The sequence below is a fragment of the Salmo salar genome, chromosome 13 (genome assembly GCF_965601325.2).
Source record: "Salmo salar chromosome 13, fSalSal1, whole genome shotgun sequence".
Classification (NCBI taxonomy): Eukaryota; Metazoa; Chordata; class Actinopteri; order Salmoniformes; family Salmonidae; genus Salmo; species Salmo salar.
The window spans coordinates 48,603,386-48,630,840 of record NC_138303.1 but is presented as its reverse complement, the minus strand read 5'-3'; the positions used below and the strand labels follow the sequence as shown (position 1 = coordinate 48,630,840).

General features: G+C 41.9%; 1 pseudogene; it reads left to right on the top strand.

Annotated features, from left to right (window-relative positions):
- Positions 1-27,455, top strand: part of LOC106567298 (serine/threonine-protein kinase mTOR-like) — a 131,419-nt pseudogene that overhangs the window by 68,781 nt on the left and 35,183 nt on the right.

Sequence of the window (27,455 nt, the reverse complement as noted above, 5' to 3'; positions counted from 1 at the left end):
GACAGATTATTTCACTCATAATTCACTGTATCACAATTCCAGTGGGTCAGGAGTTTACATACACTAAGTTGACTGCCTTTAAACAGCTTGGAAAATTCCAGAAAATTATGTCATGGCTTTAGAAGCTTCTGTTAGGCTAATTGACATCATTTGAGTCAATTGGAGGTGTACCTGTGGATGTATTTGATGATATTTTTGGCCTTCCTATGGCATCGGGTGCTGTAGGTGTTCAGGAGTGTGCAAAGCTGTCATTAAGGTAAAGGGTGGCTATTTGAAGAATGTCTAATATAAAATATATTTTGATTTGTTTAACACTTTTTTGGTTACTACATGATTCCATATGGGTTATTTCATATTTTTGATGTCTTCACTATTATTCTACAATGTATAAAATAGTAAAAATAAAGCAAAACCCTTGAATGAGTAGGTGTTCTAAAACTTTTGACCGGTATTCTATTCTACTATATCTTAATCTATGCCGCTCTGACGTTGCAAGAGGCATCATTACAGACCCTGGTTCGATTCCGGGCTGTCTCACAACCGGCCGTGATTGGGAGTCCCATTGGGTGGTGCACAATTGGCCCAGCATCGTTCGGGTTTGGCTGGGGTTGGCTGTCATTGTCGTGTGTGTAGGTGGCTGGGAAGTCAGGCACAGGAGAACCCAACTTGGTGTAACTGGAGTAGTTTAATTAAGATAAAACAGCGTACAGGGGTAGAATAACCCATCGCGCACCAATACACGAGCACATAACAACAAACAATCTCTGACAAGGACATGAGGGGAAACAGGGTTAAATATACAACATGGAATGAATGGGATTGGAACCAGGTGTGTAGGAAGACAAGACAAAACCATTGAAAAATGGATCAATGATGGCTAGAAGACCGATGACGTCGACCGCCGAGCACCACCCAAACAAGGAGGGGCATCAACTTCGGCAGAAGTCGTGACATTGGCCGTCATTGTAAATAAGAATTTGTTCTTATCTGACTTTCCTAGATAAATAAAGGTTACATTTCAAAAATATCTAAAACAAATATTCTGCTAATGCCTCCAGTCATATAAAGTTTTGTAGAACTACATGAAATGTGTTTATAAAAAGACACATTTTTTCCCATGCAAAGAAAGAAAAAACGTAGGCTGTGGTTTAGCCTAGGCCTACTCCATGCTATATGCACTCAGCCATGCAATGAACAGCTCTTACATAAGTATGCAAATGCGATGATGCATGGAAAGCTTTATAATAAAAGATGCATTTTTATACAGCAAATTATTTTCTACTATCTTGAAACTCACTCGCTGCCTATGATCCCGACCGACCGGCTTCATTTGACCTCATGTAGCAAATGTTTTTCTTGTGTTTTTTTACATTGGATGTAGGTAGAGACTCAGAGCTACAAAATGGTATATCATACATTGCAGTTGAGAAACAATGGGGAAGTAATTCTGCTATGAAAGTTGATAAAGGTTTGAGAAAATCTTTTGGTACACCTACTGGAGAGCTCTTCTTGTCTACACCTATTCAGCATCGTTCACACCCTCTTAGGCCTTAGCCCCACCCATCTCTTTAAGGATTCACATGTGAGGCCATGTGCTGAACAGAGTGAGTAAGGTGGTATAGTAATAAAGCAAAGATTTCAAGATTAAAAGTGGTTTAAGTTGTAGCCTACAATGAGGAAAAAACTCTACTTAAAAATGCAGTTTATCTAGTCCTTGGCCTATATCCGAATCTGACCTTGGTGCAGGTCATGTTGTTCTTCACATTCCCATCTCTGGTGAACACCCACTATATCAAATAAAATCAAAGTGCATTTGTGACATGCACAGGATACAGAAGGTGTAAATGGTACAGTGAAATGGTCACTTGCCAGATAAAAATATCGAATACATTTTGAATTAAAAGCAACCCCCAGTAAAATACTATGAGTAAAAGTCTAAAAGTATTTGGTTTTAAGTGTATATAAGTATCAAAAGTAAATGGAATTGCTAAAATCTCAAAAGTAAAAGTATCAACCTTTTAAAATTCCTTATATTAAGGAAACCAGATTGCACAATTATTTATTTTATTTTTTATTGACGGATAGCCAGAAGCACACTCCAACACTCAGACATAATTTAAAAACGAAGCATTTGTGTTTAGTGAGTCCGCTAAATCAGAGGCAATAGGGATGTTCTCTTGATAAGTGTGTGAGTTGGACCATTTTCCTGTCAAAATGTAACGAGTACTTTTGGGTGTCAGGGAAAATTTAAGGAGATTTACAGACATTTATTTTCTTTAGGAATGAAGTGAAGTAAATAGTAAAGTACAGGTACCCAAAACAACTACTTAAGCAGTACGTTAAAGTATTTTTACTTAAGTACTTTACACCACTGATGAAATACAATAATCACTTTAGGCTATAACTAGCAATGCGAATGGATTTCTGATACGAATAATATTAATACACAGATCATAAACATACTGTAAACATTCAGAAAAGAGATGAAACCATTCCCCCTCAAATACAGTCACTGATTACCAAAACAAGTCACAAATGTCCCTGCCTCTTGATCCTGGTTGATGTATCAACAACTATCTGTAAGTTATGAGCAGTCAGCAGTTCACACACCAAGTAGGTCACTGCCAGCAAGCGTTTGGCATCGCTTGATAAAACAATTATAAAATAATTAGCCAATCAGCATTGAGCTGAGCTCAACTGTGGGTTGTCCTGGTGCAGCAAAACACCCCCCAAGAGAGGCCAGTTTAGTTTTGGCTTCTGACCAATCAAATCACTTCCTTGCTAAATGTAATTTAAAAAAAAAAACATGTAGGTTGTCTGCTTGTGTTGATGTCCTGCAGTAGCTAGCTTGCTAAATCTGCACTTTTCTAAACCATCGATGGAGATGGACATTTGGACTTGTGGTTTTGACTTAATTCTCTGTAGAGGCCAATGATTATGATGGATATTCTGATCTAACCATAAATGAATATGAATATGTACCACGGCCAGAGACATGTCAAACAGCTTTCACTTTTCCACTTTCCACACTCGTGGAACATTTTGAAAGCCTTAATCCAATGAGTCCCACCGATTTGCACTTCTAACCTCTTTTAAATGTGTGATTGAGCTACAGAATTCTGGGTTGTACCATTGGATTTGTCTGTTTCTTCTGTGATTAGTGGGGGCTGAGTGAGTGGTGTTTGTGAGCCAAAGGCGGATCCCGAAAGGGCCCGAGGCCAGGTCTTTTTGCAAAAATAACTGTAGAGTCCGAATGGCTTATTAAATTACTATCTATGAAAAGCTGAGACACACACACATGGAACATGTTTTGCTCTATGACGCTCACAAGCTATACAAGAGTCGTTAGAAAGCAAGGGGCTCTTCTACATAGAGGATAATAGGAAATCCAAGGACAGTGTCTGTAATACTGTAATAAGCTAACATGGTTACTGTCACAAACTCCACACAGTTGTCACTGACTATTTGGATATTAATTTCCCACTGAACAAGTCATTTCTGTACTTAAAGCATTCATATAAATACATTATTATCAGGTTTTTGCTTTGGCGGATCTTTTTTTCATTGACATTTATCAATAAAACTCATGGATGCAACTGTTTATATCACATTGTTTTGTGTTCTACTTGTAACCCGGGTTGTCCTGAAAATAAAATGGTAAAACACTTAATTGTGAGGCTAAATATAAATGCTGGACATGCAGATAGAAATAAGATAAATGAAAAGCCGATTTTTGCTGGGGTCTCGGGACTGATAGGGTTAACAGAGTCAAGGAGTCTTACACCAAAAGGCAAACATTATATTAAGAAACCCAATGTTAGTTTGTGGACTCACAATCTAGGGATTCAGTCTGTATTCTTCTAGCCTCATTAGAGGGACTGCCTTATCTGACTCCAGCCCTGCTATATAGCTATCAACCAGTGCTTGCCATAGCTTCCCCCAATAACACTGCAATTTCAGAGGGGTGAAAGGGCAGTGTCGTCGGACTCAAACAACAGAACAAATCTCTGTCACCGTATAATTTCTTCAGCATATTTTGAAGGAGTGCATTGTGGGGGCTTTGTTTTCTCTTTCTGGCAGATGGATCAGGTCCATCTGTATCTGCCCCCCCCCCCCCATTCCTCCCCCATCAAGGAAGCCGACACTGCCCATTGCTTGAAGTCTCTTTAAAGACCACTTCAAATAACTTTTCCTCTCCTCACATGCTGCTCCTCCTGATTCAGGCGTGGCCTACACGTGCAATTCTTGGCTCTCGCCCTGAACCTTGGTGAAAAGTCTAGACAAAATCGGCCACTAGCGTAGAATGTGCTGTCACTTTCCAGTTTTTTTTGTCAGTGGTCATTATCGAAGGTGAAGCCGATACATTACAGACAAGGTGAAGTCGATACTGCCAGAAAACCAAGCCAAGCTGCAGATGAACAATTATAATGGGGCTTTGAAGAGGTCGTATCATCAGGATGGGAAGTTCCAGAGACTCCTCAACCTGAAAGAGCTCCAGGGCACTTCTTTGTCAAAAAACCTCTTTTGAGTGTTGAACTGAAAACCGTCCACTGCGTGTGTGTGTAGAGTTTCCACCATGATTATGTAAAACACATTGAAGAAATACTCAATCTGAAAAATAGGTGTGCAATACTCAATCTGAAAAACTGCACCTCAATTCAATGGAACCTGATCCCAAATTTCCCAAAACTGATTTTTAATATAACTCTAACAAAAGCACAATGTTGTCAAACTTTTGCCACTATTAGTCCTAAGAGGATACTGTCACGGTCGTCGTAAGGAGTGGACCAAAATGCAGCGGAATATTGATCATCTTCTTATTTATTGAAGGAAAAACACTTAAACAAAACAAACGACGAAAACAGTCCCGTAAGGTGCACAGACTATACAGAAAACAACCACCCACAAAACACAAGAGAAAACTAACCCAACTAAATATGGCCTCCAATTAGAGGAAACGACAACCAGCTTCCTCTAATTAGAGCTCCTACCAAAACCTCAACATAGAAATAGGAAAACTAGATACACACATAGAAATAGAAAATGTAGAACATAAAAAACCCGAACCACACAAAACAAACACCCCCTGCCACGCCCTGACCAAACTACAATAACAAATAACCCCTTTTACTGGTCAGGACGTGACGGATACTTTCCTGATTACTGCAGATTAGGTTCAGTAATTCTGTATTTCTCTCCTTCACACACACTTTATTGTCTGTGGCAGAATTGACAACATTTTTCTTGAGGATTATATTCTGTCTCATTAAAACCAAAAGCCAATCTACTCAGTGGTATAGAAAAAACAAGACGATTGCGTGAGAATAATAGTGTTTTGTTTCTCTATGTGGATGCTTTAATCGACCAGAGAGTTCAGCATGTCTTGCTTTTGTAAAAGTTAAGTCTCTCAATACTTGTATGTATAATAGACTTTTAAATTGGGAAAGCAATGTATCAAATCAAAGCAACTGTAATTCATACATATTTTTTATCACACAATATAGACTGACCCTCAAGATGATTCACCTATATTTTCAACCATGATTTATGTAACATGGTAAGCTGTTCGTGCCACTCTTTCCTTGAGTGTAGAGTGATTTCCCTCCAGTGTTCAATTACAGGGGTTCTACCTTAGTTATATTAATCATGAGAGCCAAGAGGCAACACGTAGTCAATGTTTCTGATTAGCCCAGGTAACTGAATACTTTTACCATGACTAGAAATATTGAATGGTTGCCCGCCAACGGTTTAATTTAACTGTATGTTTTGTTATTTTCTGACATGATAAACGACAATAGGACCAAAGACTCTGTTTTTTTGTAATATGTAGTATCTGGGATCTACATCTGTTTATATTAGTTACTATGCTGTTACTAAGCAGTAATGTATCACGGCAGTGTTACGTTACTACACCTAATGCTCACTTGTGTGCAAGGGGCTGTAGAGCACGAGGGGTTTTGACTAAACGAAAACGAACTGCACTCCCGTCTCCTGCCTGATCATTTCTCCACAACACAAATATTACATAATAAAGGGCTGAGCTCTGTCTTTTGGGACTATCTGGAAATGTGTGGTCAAATTAGATGGGCTCTGTATGTTTAGTGAAAAAAAGGATTGCATGAATTTGGTCTCTGCAGTACGATTACATTTGATTTTCATTGTGGTTTCTACTAAGCCCTGTGTCTCAAAGCACTTAACAAAAGGCTAAAGCCCCTGGTCTCTTATAAACCAAAGCTATGGTAACAATGGCAGCCAGGGAACTACCTCAAATTCTGGGTCTGAGTGGAAAAATCTCCAGGAGAATCAGAAAAAGATGCTTGAGCCCAATCTATAGCCAGTATGGAAAGAGCTCACAGTTCTTATGACTTCAAGGGGCAGTCAGTCACAACAGGGGTAGCTAGCTACAGCCACTCAGTACAGTTACAGCTTTTTCCAGTGACTTTTTGGTGGCTGGGATAATGCCTCACAGGGGTAAAACAGAGGGGAACTTCAGCCTGTTAATGACTCTGGGCCATATTTCCAGCAAGGAAGTGGCTTGGCTGGATGGTTGTCTTGTAAGGTGGCTGGCTGAGTCCTCACCGTGGAGCATATTATGTGAGCCCTGTCATCTGGTTGTGTTTAGATTTTGTGTTTAAAGCTGGGGCTATGGCTATGACTGAGGGACACTGTTACTTATTCCAATTCGTCAATAGACCTCATCTGGGGAGCTTTAGCGCTGTGTGTGTGTGTGTGTGTGTGTGTGTGTGTGTGTGTGTGTGTGTGTGTGTGTGTGTGTGTGTGTGTGTGTGTGTGTGTGTGTGTGATTTAGTTTTTCTTTGTTTTTGATTTGTCCTTCAAGGTATTTGCTGATTAACCCTAACCCCTAGAGGTTGTAATTTAGGGGATGAATAAAAATGACTCAAGGAAATCAGTACCTGTGTGGGAGCATCAATCTTAAACAACAAAGCCTATATCCTGTAAATAGCCTTTTGGCTAGTCATTGTTTCTTGGAGAAAACATTTACAATTTACAATCACAACCGGCCGTGATTGGGAGTCCCATAGGTCATCCGGGTTTGGCCGGGGTAGGCCGTCATTGTAAATAAGAATTTGTTCTTAACTGACTTGTCTAGTTAAATAAAACAAAATAATTATAATAATAATAATTTAAAAAAACGATTGGACACTAAACTATTGAGAATTTCTCTCGTTCTATCTTGCACATGCACAGACAGACAAACTGAATTGATGCCTCCTTCCATGTTATGCAACTGCACCTTTTCTGTCCAGTTTGATTTCCCTTAGTCACTTGACTCTTGCCCCTGTGATGCTGCATTATACAAAAAAATCGGAAAACGCACTGTTATCAGTCTCACCCACTTTTTGGAAAGTATGATCAAATGCCATTATAGTATAAAGGGACTGTTATGAAACGTTTGGGTCCAACTATTTCTCTAGCTTGCGAATTACAGTTACAACACAGCATCTGAGATAATTTATCGATATCCAACCCACTATAAATCTTGAAATCACACGATAAAAATGTGGTTCACTTACCATATGAACACTTTCCCTGTGTTCACCTGTTTGCCTACTTGTTCTACACCTCAATTAGGAAGGTTATATTATATCTGATAAAGAGAAGTGTGGGGGTTGAGGTACTATACAGCCTTGCAATAAATACAGGCAGACATATCCGCCATGACCGTATGCTGCTACTGTATTTTTTGTCTACTAATTTCATCCCAATATCCTGTCATACCAGTGCCACATACTGTAGGTAAAGCACTCCACTGCCCTAGTCTATGAAAGGTGTTCATGCTCCTGAATAGCCTTAAAATGCCAAACTTATTTGGAAATGATGGTATGAAATATAAATTATAGTCCCGATATAGATGGATAGAGTGCCACAGGGATCAATCACAACACCGCACTGTCGAGCGGCAAGTGAGATGAGCCTCTTTGATGTGTGAGTTACTGTAAATCACATATGGCTGACGTTTCCTCCTCTTGCATAAGGTCCTTCACAAAAGGGAAATTAAACCACAAGAGTATGAAACCCTTCTTATTCACGAACATTACATTTTTGATGACTTAATTTTCCAATAGTTTTTTATAGAGTTTTGTGGTGACACAAGTGGTGCGTTTGATACTGGCCGTGTCCGACTACCCATACTTGCATCCTATTTAGTAAGCCGTTTGTGTACGCGAAAAAAAAGAGTGTTTAATACTATGTGACATTTCGAAAATTGGGTATACTTTAAATGCCGGATTGTTTTTACTAATTTCGGCTTTTCATCTAGTAGAATTCGCTGCAAATTGTTCAGGAATTTCACAGCCACTATGCATTGGAAGGGGGGGTGTTTTGAAAGTTAGATATCTTGAAGTAAACAACAACACAACTTGGAAGATGGTGAATAGCGAAGCTTTTGCAGTGATGTTCAAATATAAGCCATTTTTGTTCTCCTTAAAATTATCACGACTATGTCATTGTAACGTTACATCTTTTAAAACAGATCTGCAGCCTGCTGCCTGCCATGCCTTTAGCTACCTAGCTATCTATGTGCTTTAGTAGGACTAGAAGTTATACCTGTTTGAACAGTAAGATTAGCTACAGGATTACTTGTTTGCTGTTGAGCGACAGCTTAATATTTAAGATTAGCCTAGTTAGCTAGCTAGCTACTTGTTGTAAATACCAGGGCTTGTTTTCAAACTGTTTACAGGGTCATATGACAATACCAGGCATTGGCGAACACGGCAGAAGAAATGACCATCTTGTGGAGGGCTACTCTGGGAACCAGCCTGAGTTGTGTAGCCACTGGACTTCTCCTTCACAATGTGTGGCACCCACTTGGGTGATGCCTCAGCAGCACTGAGCACCAGAAAGCTCACCACACACAGTTCAGAGTAGCCAGTTGTCCTCATTACGAGGCCTCAGCATTGTATTCCTCTTCTGCCTCTCCCATTCTTCTCAATCTTCAGGTGACTCTTCAATTGATACATATGTAGTAGGCCTGCGGTACAAGCTTACGCCAAATACACTATATATACAAAAGTATGTGGACACCCCTTCAATTTAGTGGATTCTATTTCAGCCACACCCATTGCTGGCAGGTGTGTAACATCGAGCCACAGCCATGTAATCTCCATAGACAAACATTGGTAGTAGAATGGCCTTACTGAAGAGCTCAGTGACTTTCAACATGCCACCGATGTCAGTTCATCAAATTTCTGCTGTAAGTGCTGTTATTGTGAAGTGGTAGGCCACACAAGTTCACAGAGTGGGACCGCCGAGTGCTGAAACGCGTAAAAATCGCCTGTCCTCAGTTGCAACACTCACTACCGGGTTCAAAACTGCCTCTGGAAGCAACGTCAGCAAAATAATTGTTCATCGGGAGCTTCATGAAATGGGGTTCCATGGCCGAGCAGCCGCAAACAAGCCTAAGATCACCATGCGCAATGCCAAGCGTCGTCTGGAGTGGTGTAATGTCTTTCAACTCTCTCGCCTGCTGTCCTCACGACCCCCCTTCCTTCAAATGCTACATTTTAACAGATGTATTGGCACTGCAAGCGTGGCTTTCCATAGTTGAGGAAATACTACAGAATTGTGTTTCAGATGAGTTCTTCCAGATGTATGGGGTTCTTAAACACACATTAGACAGCTGGGGGATCATTGTCAAGACCGAAAAGCGGAAGACACGTAATTTATCTCCTAAATGTGACACATGCCGATGGGCTGGGCAAGCACATTTACCTTTCACAATATACACCTTTTCTGGGTGAAAAGAAAACATGTTTAACACACAAAAGCCAGTGAGTGAACACTCCAGTCGGCAATTGGCTTGTTCATGATTGCAAATTAGCAATGACCATTACTTGTATGGTTTGCGGGTAAAAGGAGTCCAGGGGGCTACTCTCAGATTTAAGGGCGACTTTATGACAACAATATCCCCTATGAGTCGACAGGACCCCTGCTTTGTCACTCACCAGTGGCGTTTTTATTGGTTTGTTTTTTCCAGCCTTTCGTGTCTGTAGAGGAGGTCATTTGTTGCCTGACGACTCCAACTGAATTCTTCAGCTGCTCTATTGTTCGCTACATACTTCAGTCTGAGGCTGCCATTATTGAAGTTGTTTGTGGTGACATCAAAATGAGGGGTGTTGTACATAACAAAGTCCTCAGCGATAGGCTCATCACTAACTAATCAGAGTATCAAAGTCAGACTGTCTAGAAAGCTGCTATACCCACATACGTTCTGGCTCTGGCCCAAACCATCGGTTTCTGGGACCAATCAGGTGGTCTAGAATACATTTCCATTCTGGAAAACGCCGGGGAGGTTCTCAGATCCAGACTCATTGCGGAGAAGAACTAACGTCTGTGGACGTGGCATAGCGTTTGGCAGGAGCAAGGAGTTTGGGTAGCCAGGCAAGGTCATTGGCCCTAACTTCACAAATCTACTTTAGTGCAAATGCATGTTTAAAGTCACAGTAAATTCAGCTGTACTTTTGGATTCATCACTTTTGCCCTTTCAGGATGTGCTGTAGGTTAGAAACCGTGTGTGATGACTTACGAATGGATTGCACCCATTTGATCAAACATAAGCACACATAGTTGGACTACTTTTCAGAAAACAAATTGGATGTACTTCTCTACTGATGATTCATAAATTAGACCCACTCTCAAAACATGCCTTCTCTCAGCAGACACATGGCTCTCAACCAGGGTTGTTCTGTGCCATCAGTCATACAATGACAGCATTTCCTGGCTCCCATTCCTTCCATTTCATAACTTCTGATTGTTGTATATATTTATGTGTGTGGGACCTCAGACGCTATCCATCACCCAGACAATGCTTAATTCGACTCAGGAGAGCTCCTGAGAGTTGGTTGCCAGATTTGGTATGGAAATTGCCTAAAAGCTGTCTCTTTGCTTCTGTCCATCTCGTTCCAGCATCAATAACAAACTGCAGCAGCCAGAGGCAGCATCTGGGGTCCTGGAGTATGCCATGAAGCACTTTGGTGAACTGGTAAGTGACTTCACTGACTTGTTCTCCATCCATCTCTATTGTACATACACTTTAAATTGTCCCTAGAAAGTGTCTCCTTATCTCCTACCTCGAAGCGCATCCCTTAACAACAGGATGAGCACCATTTGAAACATGGTCCACGGGAATTTCCTGTGCTCACTCTCCAACTTGTGGCAAGAGGATGTCTACTTCCATTGTCAATAGCTCTGTATGCATGGGTAGATATATTGGTATTTTTCTCCTATAGTTTATGGGAAAATTAAAATTTGTCAAAGTCACATACCTGATACTATTATTTCTACAATTTCTCCTTTCTCTAAATTATAAAATGCATGCCAAAAATCTTACCAAAATCCCTTACCGTAGGAGTAATATACACACTATTTTGTCATGTCCCTGTGGGATTGCTTCACATGCCAAGTGGAAAGCATGCTAATTGGCACTTTTTCACATTTGGGGCGTAGGTATCATATCAATATTAACTATTTTGTTATTTTTTGTAAGATTCTTGGCCAAGGTCTATTTCTCTTTGTTACCGATTTTCAGAAGCTCCTCTAACTGCGATATGTATTGCTCTCTTCTGTTATTCCTCAAAGTGTTTGATATTCTCCAGAGGGATCAGCTCCAGATATGAAATAACATTTTCTAAACAGAGGACATGCTTTGGAAGCCCTCACCCTGCTTTGTCCCCCACACACACACACACATTACGTAGCCCTCCAGAAAGATAGATCAGCTTTAATATCGCAGATAGATTGTGACTTCCATCAATGTAATTTTCAGCATAATATCTTCCCTGTGGCTCAGTTGGTACAGCATGGTGCTTGCAACGCCAGCATGGTGTGTGCAATGCCAGGGTTGTGGGTTCGATTCCCACGGGGACCAGTACAATTTTTTTTTTTTTAATGCATGAAATGAAATGTATGCATTCACTACTGTAAGTCGCTCTGGATAAGAGCGTCTGCTAAATGACTAAAATGTAAAAATGTAAATGTAATGTAAATGTTTTGTAAATATAGATATAAATTATATACACTACCTGTCAAATGTTTTAGAACACGTACTCATTCAAGGGTTTTTCTATATTTTTACTATTTTCTACATTGTAGAATAATAGTGAAGACATCAAAACAATGAAATAACACATATGGAATCATGTAGTAACCTAAAAAAGTGTTAAACAAATCAAAATATATTTGAGATTTTTCAAATAGCCACCCTTTGCCTTGATGACAGCTTTGCACACTCAAGTCCGGTCTCTAGCTGGGACACTGAAAGACATTCATAGATTTGTTCCAAAGCCACTCCATGAACAATTCCTTCGACCTCATGGCTTGGTTTTTGCTCTGATCTGAACTGTCAGCTGTGGGACCTTATATAGACAACCATGTCCAATCAATTGAATTTACCACAGGTGGACTCCAATCAAGTTGTAGAAACATCTCAAGGATGACCAGTGGAAACAGGATGCACCTGAGCTCAATTTCGAGTCTCATAGCAAAGGTATTTAAATAAGGTGTTTTATTTTTAATACATTGGCAAACATTTCTAAAAACCTGTTTTTGCTTTGTCATTATTGGATATTGTGATGTAGATTGAGTTTTTATTTTTATTTAATCCATTTTAGAAAATAAAAAATGTTGAATATTTGTCACATGCGCCGAATACAACAGGTTTCACCTTACAATGAAACGCTTACTTACAAGCCCTTAACCAACAATGCAGTTTTAAGAAAAATACAAAAAAGAAAGAAATACATGTAACCAATAATTAAAGAGCAGCAGTAAAATAACAATAGCGAGGCTATATACAGAGTGTACCGGTACAGAGTCATTGTGCGGGGGCACCGATTAGTCAAGGTAATTGAGGCAATATGTACATGTAGCTAGTGTAAAGGGGGGCAATGCAAATAGTCTGGGTTGCCATTTGATTAGATGTTCAGTAGTCTTATGGCTTGGGGGTAGAAGCTGTTTAGAAGCCTCTTGGACCTAGATTTGGCACTCCGGTACTGCTTGCTATGTGGTAACAGAGAGAACACTCTATGACTAGGGTGGCTGGAGTCTTTGACAATTTGTAGGGCCTTCCTCTGACACCGCCTGGTATAGAGGTCCTGGATGGCAGGAAGCTTGGCCCCAGTGATGTATTGGTCAGTACACACTACCCTCTGTAGTGCCTTGCGGTCAGACACCGAACAGCTGCCATACCAGGCAGTGAAGCAACCGGTCAGGATGCTCTCGATGGTGCAGCTGTAGAAACTTTTGAGGATCTGAGGACCCATGCCAAATCTTTTCAGTCTTCTGAGGGGATATAGGTTTTGTCGTGCACTCTTCACGACTGTCTTGGTGTGCTTTGACTATGTTAGTTTGTTGGTGATGTGGACACCAAGGAACTTGAAGCTCTCAACCTGCTCCATTACAGCCCCGTCGATGAAAATGGGGGCATGGTCGGTCCTCCTTTTCCTGTAGTCCACAATTATCTCCTTTGTCTTGATTATGTTGAAGGAGAGGTTGTTATCCTGACACCACACGGCCAGCTCTCTGACCTCCTCCCTATAGGCTGTGTTGTCATTGTTGGTGATCAGGCCTATCACTGTTGTCATCGGCAAACTTAATGATGGTGTTGGAGTTGTGCCTGGCCATGCAGTCATGAGTAAACAGGGAGTACAGAGAGGGACTGAGCAGACACCCCTGAGGGGCCCCTGTGTTGAGGATCAGCGTGGCGGATGTGTTGTTACCTACCCTTACCACCTGGGGGCGGCCTGTCAGGAAGTCCAGGATCCAGTTGCGGAGGGAGGTTCTTAGTCCCAGGGTCCTTAGCTTAGTGATGAGCTTTGAGGGCACTATGGTGTTGAACGCTGAGCTGTAGTCAACGAAAAGCATTCCCACATAGGTGTTCCTTTTGTCCAGGTGGGAAAGGGTGTAGTGGAGTGCAATAAAGATTGCATCATCTGTGGCACTGTTGGGGCGGTATGCAAATTGGAGTGGGTTTCTGGGATAATAGTGTTGATGTGAGCCATGACCAACCTTTCAAAGCACTTCATGGCTACAAACATGAGTGTTACGGGTCGGTAATCATTTAGGCAGGTTACCTTAGTGTTCTTGGGCACACGGACTATGGTGGTCTGCTTGAAACATGTTGGTATTACAGACTTAGTCAGGGACAGGTTGAAAATGTCAGTGAAGACACTTGCAGTTGGTCAGCGCATGCTCGGAGTACACGTCCTGGTAATCTGTCTGGCCCTGTGGCCTTGTGAATGTTGACCTGTCGTCCGGAACATCGGATGCTCTCATGCATGTTTCAATGTGGCTTGCCTCGAAGTGAGCATAGAAGTTATTTAGCTCGTCTGGTAGGCTTGTGTCACTGGGCAGCTTGCGGCTGTGCTTCCCTTTGTAGTCCGTAATAGTTGTGAGTCCTTCTGGGTAAGTCTGTATGAGCTTTCCACACCTGGATTGTGCAACATTTGCCAATTATTATTTTCTAAATTCTTCAAGCTGGTTATTGATAATTGCTAGACAACCATTTTCATGTCTTGCCATATTTCAATTTACGCTAAAAAGTTTAATTCTGCCACTCAGGAACATTCACTGTCTTTTTGGTAAGCAACTCCAGTGTAGATTTGGCCTTGTGTTTGGGTTATTGTCATGCTGAAAGGTGATTTCATCTTCCAGTGTCTGGTGGAAAGCAGACTGAACAAGGTCTTCACTAGGATTTTGCCTCTGCTCCATTCTGTTTCTTTTTTTATTCTTAACCTGTTTAGGATAGGGGGCAGTATTGACACGGCTGGATAAAAAACGTACCCGATTTAATCTGGTTACGACTCCTACCCAGTAACTAGAATATGCATATACTTATTACATATGGATAGAAAATACCCTAAAGTTTCTAAAACTGTTTGAATGGTGTCTGTGAGTATAACAGAACTCATTTGGCAGGCAAAAACCTGACAAGGTTTCAGGCAGGAAGTGGCCTGTCTGACAAGGTGTCGTTCTTCTTGTCTCTGTTTATTGAAGAGTGAGGATCTTAGCTGTCCCGTGACACTTCCTACGGCTGCCATAGGGTCTCAGAAGGCGGCAAAAAGCTGAATCGTGGCTTTGCAGGCTCTGGCTGAAACAAAGTAGCGCGTTTGGGTAGTGGCTGGTTACAGTACTGTGAGACTCAGGCGCGTGCCCGCGTCGACCGAAAGCTTTGTTTACTTTCCTCAGTTTAGCTAAATGGACATTCCCGGTCGGAATATTATCGCTTTTTTACGAGAAAAATGGCATAAAAATTGATTTTAAACAGCGGTTGACATGCCTCGAAGTACGGTAATGGAATATTTAGATTTTTTTTGTCACGAATTGCGCCATGCGCGCGACCCTGATTTACCATTTCAGATAGTGTCTGGGACGCACGAACAAAACGCCGCTATTCGGATATAACGATGGATTATTTTGGACCAAACCAACATTTGTTATTGAAGTAGCAGTCCTGGGAGTGCATTCTGACGAAGACAACAAAAGGTAATCAAACTTTTATAATAGTAAATATGATTATGGTGAGTGCTAAACTTGCCGGGTGTCTAAATAGCTAGCCCGTGATGCCTGGGCTATGTACTTAGAATATTGCAAAATGTGCTTTCACCAAAAAGCTATTTTAAAATCGGACATATCGAGTGCATAGAGGATGTCTGTATCTATAATTCTTAAAATAATTGTTATGCTTTTTGTGAACGTTTATCGTGAGTAATTTAGTAAAATGTTAGCGAATTCCTCCGGAAGTTTGCGGGGGGTATGCTAGTTCTGAACGTCACATGCTAATGTAAAAAGCTGGTTTTTGATATAAATATGAATTTGATTGAACAAAACATGCATGTATTGTATAACATAATGTCCTAGGGTTGTCATTTGATGAAGATCATCAAAGGTTAGTACTGCATTTAGCTGTCTTCTGGGTTTATGTGACATTATATGCTAGCTTGAAAAATGGGTGTCTGATTATTTCTGGCTTGGTACTCTGCTGACATAATCTAATGTTTTGCTTTCGTTGTAAAGCCTTTTTGAAATCGGACAGTGTGGTTAGATTAACGAGAGTCTTGTCTTTAAATAGCTGTAAAATAGTCATATGTTTGAGAAATTGAAGTAATAGGATTTTTAAGGTTTTGAAAATCACGCCACAGGCTTCAAGTGGCTGTTACGTAGGTGGGACGAATTCGTCCCGCCTAGCCCATAGAGGTTAAAAAACTTCCCAGTCCACCACTATGCTTGATGCAGCCATCACTACGCTTGAAAATATGGAGAGTGGTACTCAGTAATGTGTTGTATTGGATTTGTCTTAAACATAACACTTTGTATTTAGGACAAAAAGTAATTTATTGCAGTATTACTTTAGTGCCTTGTTGCAAACCGGATGCATGTTTTGGAATGTTTTTTTCTGTACAAGCTTCCTTCTTTTCACTCTAGTTACTCCACAATACTAACCTAACTGAAAATGTTGTTGAACAAACTTCAGTTCTCTCCTATCACTGCCATTAAACTCTGTAACTGTTTTAAAGTCACCATTGGCCTCATGGTGAAATCCATGAGCAGTTTCCTTCCTCTCTGGCAACTGAGTTAGGAAGGACGCCTATATCTTTGTAGTGAGTGGGTGTATTGATACACTTCACCATGCTCAAAGGGATATTTTAATGTTTTTTTACCCATCTACCATTAGGTGCCATTCTTTGCGAGGCACTGGAAAATCTCCCCGAACTTTGTGGTTGTTTCTGTGTTTGAAATTCACTGCTTGACTGAGGGACCTTAAAGATAATAGTATGTGTGGTGTACATAGATAAGGTAGTCATTAAAAAGCATGTTAAAACCTCTTAGGGCTCGGATCCTGCTAGCAGGATCAAAATCAACAACATCCGGTGAAGCTGGAGCGCGCCAAAATCAAATGACAAAATTGTAATATTAAACATTCATGAACATACAAGTGTCTTACATCATTTAAAAGCTTAACTTCTTGTTAATCCAACCGCGTTGTCAGATTTCAAAAAGGCTTTACGGCGAAAGCATATCATGCGATTATCTTGAGGACAGCGCCCCACATCAAAATACTTTTTCAACCAGCACCGGCTTCACAAAAATCACAAAAGCGATACAATAAATCATTTACCTTTGAAGATCTTCCTCAGTTTGCAATCCCAAGGGTCCCAGCTAGACAATGAATGTTCGTTTTGTTCGATAAAGTCCTTCTTTATATCCAAAAGGTCTGTTTAGTTGGTGCCATTGATTTCAGTAATCCACTCCTTCAACATGCATACAAAATAATCCAGAAAGCTACCTGTAAACTTCGTCCAAACAAGTCAATGTTTGTAATCAATCCTCAGGCACCCTAATATGTAAATAAACGATAATATTTCAGACGGAAAGAACGGTCTTCAATAGAAAAGGAAAATAACGAGGAGCACGCCCTGCGTTCACTTACGCCAAAGGTCTACCTGTCCTGATGAGAACACCTTGGATAAACTACAACTACTTGTTCGTTTTTCAAGAAAAAATCCTGAAACCCTTTCTAAAGACTGTTGACATCTAGTGGAAGCCATAGGAACTGCAATCTGGAGCCTATTTTTTTGTATATCCAATAGGCTAGCATTGAAAAGGCCTGTGACCTAAACATTTCTTTATTTCCGGATGGATTTTCCTCGGGTTTTCACCTGCCATATCAGTTCTGTTATACTCACAGACATTATTTTAACAGTTGTAGAAACTTCAGAGTGTTTTTTATCCAATGCTACCAATTACATGCATATCCTAGCGTCTGGGCCTGAGTAACAGGCAGTTAACTTTGGGCACATCAGTCATCCAGAAATTCAGGATACTGCCCTTAGCCCTAAGAGGTTTAATCACTATTGTTGCACACAGAGTGAGCCCATTCAACTTTTTGTATGACCTGCTAAGGAACATTTTACTCCTGAACTTATTTAGGCTTGCCATACAAAGGGGTTGAATACTTATTGACTCAAGACATTTCAGCTTTTCATTTTTTATTAATAATAAAATAATACAAAATTCAAATTATGGGGTGGTGTTTGTAGGGCAGTAACAAAAACATCAAAAATGAATCCATTTTAAATTCAGGCTGTAACACAACAATGTGGAAAAAGTCAAGGGGTGTGAATACTTTCTGAAGGGACTGTATCTGAGTCATGTCTTTAGAGCACGATGGCAGTGCCTGTTTAAATGTGCTTGTCTTTTTATGGAGACCATACTGGGGGAAATGAGCTGCAGTCAGTTTGTCTCGGTACAAGCACTAAAAGCAGTAATACAGGCGTTGTGTCGCTTGACTTTTCCTGAAGCAGACGTGTGTGAGTGTTTGTGTGTGTGTGTGTTTGTTTGTTTGTTTGTTTGTCAGGGTTAAGTCGCAAAAAATGTAATTGGTCCAAAAACATGTAGCAAAGAGTTTGTCATTTCCTTCTTTAAAAATGTTATTTTTTCATTGCACAGGGTCCAGTTGCACAAGCAGTGCTGTGAGGAGTGGACTCTGGTCACTGAGGATATACAGGCCAAGATGGCGCGGATGGCTGCCACTGCAGCCTGGGGGTCTAGGTACGAGCTCTCACTCATCCCTGCATTATCACCCAAATATTACTATGACAATAACATTACAATAGTATTACTATGTTTCTATTTTGTAACTGCAGTAACTTGCCTATTACATAACTTTGTAAAAGTGGTATGAACAAGGCAAACTAATTCATACAGACTCATTTTACAGATTGTTGTAAAATGTATTAAATTGCATATATTCAATACAGCTAGCTTATACATTTAAAACCAGTTGATACAGCGGAACAGTCAACTCATTTCATAAAGGCTGCAGTGTTGTTCGCCACACCTCTGCCACAGAGCTCCTCTGGGAGCAGTAAACAGTAAGTGGGCTTCCATTTTCTCTGGCTAGCTGGAACTGAAGCCAAACAGTGATAATAACAGCCACAGCTCGACCGTCTAGATGGGACTTGGCATCCACAGCAAATCAAAATCAAATAAATGTTTATTGATCGCGTACACAGTTTAGCAGATGTTATAGTGGGTGGTTATTTTAATAGCTCCTAACAATGCAGTATAGTGTCAAATGACTACACAAATAATAATTTAAAAAAGAAAACAACATGAGATCAAGAAATGTCGCAACGAATCCAATTAACAACTGAAATACCAGTGTAACAGTAATCAACATGCAATCTACACGTATCAGTGGAGGCTCATCAGAGGAGGAAGGGGAGGACCATCCTCCTCAGTGAATATCAGAAAAATATAAATAGTGAAACATTAAATATATCCTTTTGAGATAAAACTATACTAAATATATTAAAGTCACCAAATCATTGATTAAAACACACTTTTTTGCAATAAAGGTCTACAGTAGCCTCAACAGCACTCTGTAGGGTAGCACCATGGTGTAGCCGGAGGTCATCTAGTTTCCGCCCCCCCCCGGTACATTGACTTCAATACAAAACCTTGGAGGCGTGTGTGTGTGTCGTCCCCCCCCCCTTATGGACTTACACAGTAATTATGACAACTTCCGGAGAACGTCCTCCAATCTATCAGAGCTCTTGCAGCATGAACTGACATTTTGTCCACCCAATCAAAGGATCAGAGAATGAATCTAGTACTGAAAGCATAAGCTACAGTTAGCTAACACTGTAGTGTATACCATGTGGTGAGTAGTTGACTCAAAGAGAGAGAAAGACAATAGTTAAACAGTTTTGAACAAATTCAGTTCTTAGCAAGCTAATTCATCTAGCTAGTTTAGCCTACTCAAACACTTGGCTCAAACAGAGAGGGATGCTATGTTAGCTAGCTGTCTATTGCTATCCAACACTGGAACTCTTCCAAGGAAAGGTAGGCTTTTGGTTTTATAAATGTATTGCCACCTTGGCCTGTGTGATTGTAGCAGGTTTACTAACACGTTAGTTCTAGTAGTTATGCTGATTATGACGTTAGCTAATATGGTGACAGTGATGTAGGCTGTGTGTAGCTGTTGGCGATTATGATATGAACATTTGGCGTGGAAGAGTTTTTTCGCCTGGTCACAGACAGCTGATGTGTTATACACTGAAGTCCATAAGCGAAGGGAAAATGTGAGAGGAGGAGAGCACGTAAATGTGATAAGGAATTATACAACAATCAAAAGGATCATGCTGTTTTGTTTGTGGCTGCTATGCAGTGCTTAATTTGTAAATTGGAAGGAGCAGGAACAAGAAGTGAGATCGAGAGGGGGGTGACCTGAGGAGCTCTGAGGTACCGGAACACATGTGAAATAAAAGTCACCTTTATAGTAAAGCATTGCATACCATCACATTTGCGTAGTGGAATAGAGCAGTAGAGTAGGGGCACACATGGGAAACCTTTTTTGTGGCCTAGGGCCCAGGAAATGTTTGGCCTTTAATAAACGCATTTGATGCAATTCTACGTCGTTTTACATGACTGGAGACTTTGGCATAATCTTTTTTAATGCCGCGTTCAAGACGACTGGGAACTTGGAGTTGGGAAATCTCTGACTTCCATTTACATTACATTTTAGTCACTTAGCAGACGTTCTTATCCAGAGCGACTTACAGTAGTGAATGCTTACATTTCATTTCATGCATTTTTATTTTATTTTTTTGTACTGGCCCCCCGTGGGAATCGAACCCACAACCCTGGCATTGCACACACCATGCTGGCATTGCAAACACCACGCTCTACCAACTGAGCCACAGGGAAGGACTTCCGACTTCAGTACGTTCAAGACAACTGGGAAATCGGGTAAAAACGAGCTCCAACTTGGAGAATTCAATTTGAACGGTTACCCTACTAGGAATTCCAAGTGGGGAACTCTGGCCACTTTCTAGAGCTCCATCTTTCCGACCTGAAAATCACTGACGTTTTGTTCAGTGTTTCCAGTCATCTTGAAAGCACAAATTATCAAATGACAGACTACTTTGACACTGACAAACTGAGATCAATGAAAACGACCATGTCTTGAATCCATCTATAGCCTAGGTCTAGTTGTGTGGAGACACATTGTGTAGGCTACAATATGAGGAGGAAATTATAGTCCTAAAAATGCTTTCCAGTTTCACTGACTCACCCAAAGATGTGCAGCTCTTTGGCCTATGCGCTTGTGCCAAAAGCCTCTCTTGTTTTACTTTGTACTTTGTAAAACAAACAATATTTGGAAGTTGATCAAATATTTTGGTAGTCAACAGCTGACATATTAGAGTATTCTCTTTTCAGCAGGAGTCATTTACTTTCCAACCTCTGTTTTCCCGAGATTGTAGGCTATTTGAAATATTGCGAAAGGCCAGTTTTGTCTGCATGCTGTTTGTTCACTGACATATTTGCTGTGGTTCCCGACTGTAGGCTATGCCTTGTATTGGGCTACACTCCACAGCTAGGCTATTAAAATAAGCCATTTATCCTCTGTGGCAAAAGTTTAGGCTTTCTAATGGTGTAGTAGGCTATTCTGAATTATTTAATTTATTTTTGAACAGACAGCAGTTTGGTAAATGTATTTCAATTTCTCATGTGTGCTGCAGAACCCTTCACATGGCTATGGTTCTGTAAGGAAATAAATTATGAAATGCCACGAGAGTTGCAGGCTCATGTCTATCAGAGCAGAGGGAGATCACAGAAAGTGAATCTCATTCTAGTTCTGTGACAGATACGGGGGGGCAGGAGAATTAAGGAAGAGGCAACTCGAATGGACTTTGATTGCGTTTATTCAAATTTTTACATTGCAAAAGTGATAATTATTTTTCATGCCATGAAAAGGTACAAGATCCGGCCAAAAATGTTCCGGAACAAAACAGTCCAAAACGGAGAGATGACGATCGGGCTCAAATTAAGCGCTGCTGCTATGAAAGTGTGATCAGGGGCATATTCGTTCTGCCGATTCTGTTGGAGAACGTTTCTTAAATGAAAGCAAATGGAACGAAATGGGGATAAACATACCTGAAATTGTTCAATATAAAACTCTCATTTGCAACTGTTGGACTAATGATTACACCCTAGATTAGCTAGATGCAGGCAAGATTGTGCAAGGTGGTATTGAATGTGTCAATGTCTGTCACCTTGATTACTCAAATTTCTCTTGACCTGTGCACTTTAGTTGTAAACTTTCATTCATTGGCTAGGTTGTACAGTAGCAACCTCATGACAGGTATAGGGAAAGTTATGTAGTAGTATACATTTATTGATGTTACATTGAGCTGGGCGAATAGAAAAGGAATGACAGTCCTATGCTGTAATAGAAATAAGGTCATGCTCATAAAACGAAAACAAATTGTTCTCCCTCATCTTAAACTGCACCAACCGCCACAATTCCTGACATTTAATCCTGGTAAAAATTCCCTGTCTTAGGTCAGTTAGGATCACCACTTTATTTAAGAATGTGAAATGTCAGAATAATAGTAGAGAGAATGATTTATTTATTTCATCACATTCCCAGTGGGTCAGAAGTTTACGTACACTCGTTATGGGTAGTATTCCACAAGCTTCCCCCAATAAGTTGGGTGAATTTTGGCCCATTCCTCCTGACAGAGCTGGTGTAACTGAGTCAGGTTTGTAGGCCTCCTTGCTCGCACACGCTTTCTCAGTTCTTCCCACAAATGTTCTATAGGATTGAGGTCAGGGCTTTGTGATGGCCTCTCCAATACCTTGACTTTGTTGTCCTTAAGCCAATTTGCCACAACGTTGGAAGTATGCTTGGGGTCATTGTCCATTTGGAACACCCATTTGCGACCAAGCTTTAACTTCCTGACTGATGTCTTGAGATGTTGCTTCAATATATCCACATAACTGTCCTCCCTCATGGTGCCATCTATTTTGTGAAGTGCAGCAGTCCTTCCTGCAGCAAAGGACCCACACAACATGATGCTGCCACCCCCGTGCTTCACGGTTGGGATGGTGTTCTTCGGCTTGCAAGCTCCCCCCTTTTCCTCCAAACATAACAATGGTCATTATGGCCAAACAGTAATATTTTTGTTTCATCAGACCAGAGGACATTTCTACAAAAAGTACAATCTTTGTCCCCATGTGCAATTGCAAACCGTTGTCTGGCTTTTTTATGGCTGTTTTGGAGCAGTGGCTTCTTCCTTGCTGAGCAGCCTTTCAGGTTATGTCGATATAGGACTCGTTTTACTGTGGATATAGATACTTTTGTAACTGTTTCCTCCAGCATCTTCACAAGGTCCTTTGCTGTTGTTCTGGGATTGATTTGCACTTTTCGCACCAAAGTACATTCCATTCTAGGAGACAGAACGTGTCTCCTTCCTGAGAGGTATGACGGCTGCGTGGTCCCATGGTGTTTATACTTGCGTACTATTGTTTGTACAGATGAACGTGGTACCTTCAGGCGTTTGTAAATTGCTCCCAATGATGAACTAGACTTGTGGAGGTCTACAATTTTTTTCTGAGGTCTTGGCTGATTTCTTTAGATTTTCCCATGATGTCATGCAAAGAGGCACCGAGTTTGAAGGTAGGCCTTGAAATACATCCACAGGTACACCTCCAATTGACTCAAATTATGTCAATTAGCCTATCAGAAGCTTCTTAAAGCTATGACATAATTTTCTGGAATTTTCCAAGCTGTTTAAAGGCACAGTCAACTTAGTGTATGTAAACTTCTGACCCACTGGAATCTGTCTGTAAACAATTGTTGGAAAAATTACTTGTGTTATTGTTAGGGGTGTGTACGGGAGGCGAAGTCAGGTGCAGGAGATCAGAGTGATCAGGCTCACTTTAATTCCGGTCCAAAAACAACAGCACATAACAACATAAATGTGCGAAAAAACACGGAACATAACAAAAGTATGGCGCCAGACAATATCCACATAACAAATAAACAATTACACACAAAGACATGGAGGGGAACAGAGGACTAAATACATGCAGTGTGATTATGGGATGAAAACCAGGTGTGGATGGAACAAGACAAAACAAATGGACATATGAGAAATGTCCATTCGAACAAGGAGAGGAGCCGTCGTGACAGTGCCCCCCCTTGACGCGCGGCTCCAGCGGCGCGCCGACACCAGCCTCGGGGACGACCTGGAGGGCGAGGCAACGGTGAAACTCGCGCAGCAGTTCGTGGTCCAAAACATCCGCAACCGGGACCCAGCACCTCTACTCCGGACCGTACCCCTCCCACTCCACGAGGTACTGAAGGCCCCCCGCCCAACGCCTCGAATCCAGGATGGAACGAAAGGAGTACGCCAGGGCCCCCTCGATGTCCAGAGGGTGCGGAGGGACCTCCCGCACCTCAGATTCCTGGAGCGGACCAGCCACCACCGGCCTGAGGAGAGACTCATGAAACGAGGGGTTAATACGGTAATCAGAGGGAAGCTGTAATCTGTAACACACCTTGTTCACCCTCCTCAGGATTTTGAATGGCCCCACAAACCGCGGACCCAGCTTCCGGCAGGGCAGGCGAAGGGGCAGGTTTCGGGTCGAGAGCCAGACCCGGTCCCCCGGTGTGAATAGCCTCCCACGACTCCTCCGCGCACCTGAACCAGTCGTCCACCGCAGGAGCCTCGGTCTGACCCTGATGCCACGGCGCCCGAACCGGCTGGTACCCCAATACGCACTGAAAGGGGGAGAGGTTAGTGGAGGAGTGGCGAAGCGAGTTCTGTGCCATCTCGGGCCCAGGGCACGAACGCCGCCCACTCCCCTGGCCGGCCCTGGCAATAGGACCGCAGAAACCTGCCCACATCCTGGTTGACTCTCTCTACCTGCCCGTTACTCTCGGGGTGGAAACCCGAGGTAAGGCTGATCGAGACCCCCAGATGTTCCATGAACGCCTTCCAGACTCTCGACGTGAACTGGGGACCCCGATCAGACACTATATCCTCAGGCACCCCGTAGTGCCGGAAGACGTGAATAAACATGGCTTCTGCAGTATGTAGGGCCCTAGGAAGACCGGGCAGAGGGAGGAGATGACAGAACTTAGAGAAACGATCCACAACGACCAGGATCGTAGTGTTTCCCTGTGAAAGAGGTAGATCGGTTAAAAATCCACAGACAGGTGTGACCGAGGTCGTTGTGGAACGAGTAAGGGGTGTAGCTTACCTCTGGGCAGGTGTCTCGGAGCCTTACACTGGGCACACACCGAGCAGGAGGAAACATAAACCCTCACGTCCTTAGCCAAGGTGGGCCACCAGTACTTCCCAGTCAGACAGCGCACCATCTGACCGATCCCCGGATGACCAGAGGAGGGTGACGTGTGGGCCCAATAGATCAACTGGTCATGGACAGCAGACGGAATGTACATGCGCCCGACAGGACACTGGAGGGGAGCGGGCTCTGTACACAACGCCTGCTCAATGTCCGCGTCCAGCTCCCATATGACCGGCGCTACCAGGCAAGAGGCCGGGAGTATGGGAGTCTGATCCATGCGCTGCTCCTCTGTGTCATACAGCCGGGACAGTGCGTCTGCCTTCGTATTCTGGGAACCTGGTCTGTAGGACAGGGTAAACACAAAACGGGTAAAGAACATGGCCCACATTGCCTGACGAGGATTCAGTCTCCTCGCTGCCCGGATGTACTCCAGGTTGCGGTGGTCAGTCCAGATGAGGAAAGGGTGTTTAGCCCCCTCAAGCCAATGTCTCCACGCCTTCAATGCTTTAACCACAGCCAACAGCTCCCGGTCCCCCACATCATAGTTTCGCTCTGCTGGGCTGAGCTTCTTCGAGAAGAAAGCACAGGGGCGGAGTTTTGGTGGCATACCCGAGCGCTGTGAGAGCACAGCTCCTATCCCAGCCTCGGACACATCCACCTCCACTATGAATGCCAAAGAGGGATCCGGATGGGCCAGCACGGGAGCCAAAGTTAACCTCTTACATCTAGACGTTCCGCTAGCGGAACACCTGCTCCAATATCCAATGATAGGCGTGGCGCGAATTACAAATTCCTCAAAAATACGACTATTTCACAGCATTTTAAAGACAAGACTCTCCTTTATCTAACCACACTGTCCGATTTCAAAAAGGCTTTACAGCGAAAGCAAAACATTAGATTATGTCAGCAGACTACCCAGCCAGAAATAATCAGACACCCATTTTTCAAGCTAGCATATAATGTCACAAAAACCCAGAAGACAGCTAAATGCAGCACTAACCTTTGATGATCTTCATCAGATGACAACCTTAGGACATTATGTTATACAATGCATGCATGTTTTGTTCAATGAAGTTCATATTTATATCAAAAAACAGCTTTTTTACATTAGCATGTGACGTTCAGAACTAGCATACCCCCCGCAAACATCCGGTGAATTTACTAAATTACTCACGATAAACGTTCACAAAAAACATAAATTATTTTAAGAATTATAGATACAGAACTCCTCTATGCACTCGATATGTCCGATTTTAAAATAGCTTTTTGGTGAAAGCACATTTTGCAATATTCTCAGTAGATAGCCCAGCCATCACGGCTAGCCATTTAGACACCGACCAAGTTTAGCCCTGACCAAACTCCGATTTACTATTACAAAAGTTTCATTACCTTTGTTGTCTTCGTCAGAATGCACTCCCAGGACTGCTACTTCAATAACAAATGTTGGTTTCGTCCAAAATAATCCATCGTTATATCCAAATAGCGGCGTTTTGTTCGTGCGTTCAAGACACTATCCCAAGTGTAAATAAGGGTCACGACCATGGCGCGATTCGTGACAAAAGATTTCTAAATATTCCATTACCGTACTTCGAAGCATGTCAACCGCTGTTTAAAATCAATTTTTATGCAATTTTTCTCGTAAAAAAGCGATAATATTCCGACCGGGAATCTGCGTTTAGGTAAACAGAGGAAAGAAAACAAAGCATTCGGTCGACGCGGGAACGCGCCTGAGTCTCACAGTACTGTAACCAGCCACTACCCAAACGCGCTACTTTTTTTCAACCAGAGCCTGCAAAGCCACGATTCAGCTTTTTGCCATCCTTCTGAGAGCCTATTGGAGCCGTAGGAAGTGTCACGTTATAGCAGAGATCCTCAGTCTTCAATAAACAGAGGCAAGAAGAACGACACCTTGTCAGACAGGCCACTTCCTGCATGAAATCTTCTCAGGTTTTGGCCTGCCAAATGAGTTCTGTTATACTCACAGACACCATTCAAACAGTTTTAGAAACTTTGGAGTGTTTTCTATCCAAAGCTAATAATTATATGCATATTCTAGTTTCTGGGCAGGAGTAATAATCAGATTAAATCGGGTACGTTTTTTATCCGGCTGTGAAAATACTGCCCCCTAGCCATAACAGGTTAAGTTGCTGTATCAGGTTGAGTTCAGAATACCTTATTTATTGCCACTTGACTTCAATACAACCAGAATGGAACAAATTTGCTTAAAACAATATTTTAAGCTTTCCTGTCAATTCAAGGGGAAATATATTCTCCTGGATTTGGAAACTGCCAGGAAAGTCCAACAGTCTGTTGCTTTGGTGTGAAACTGAACTCTC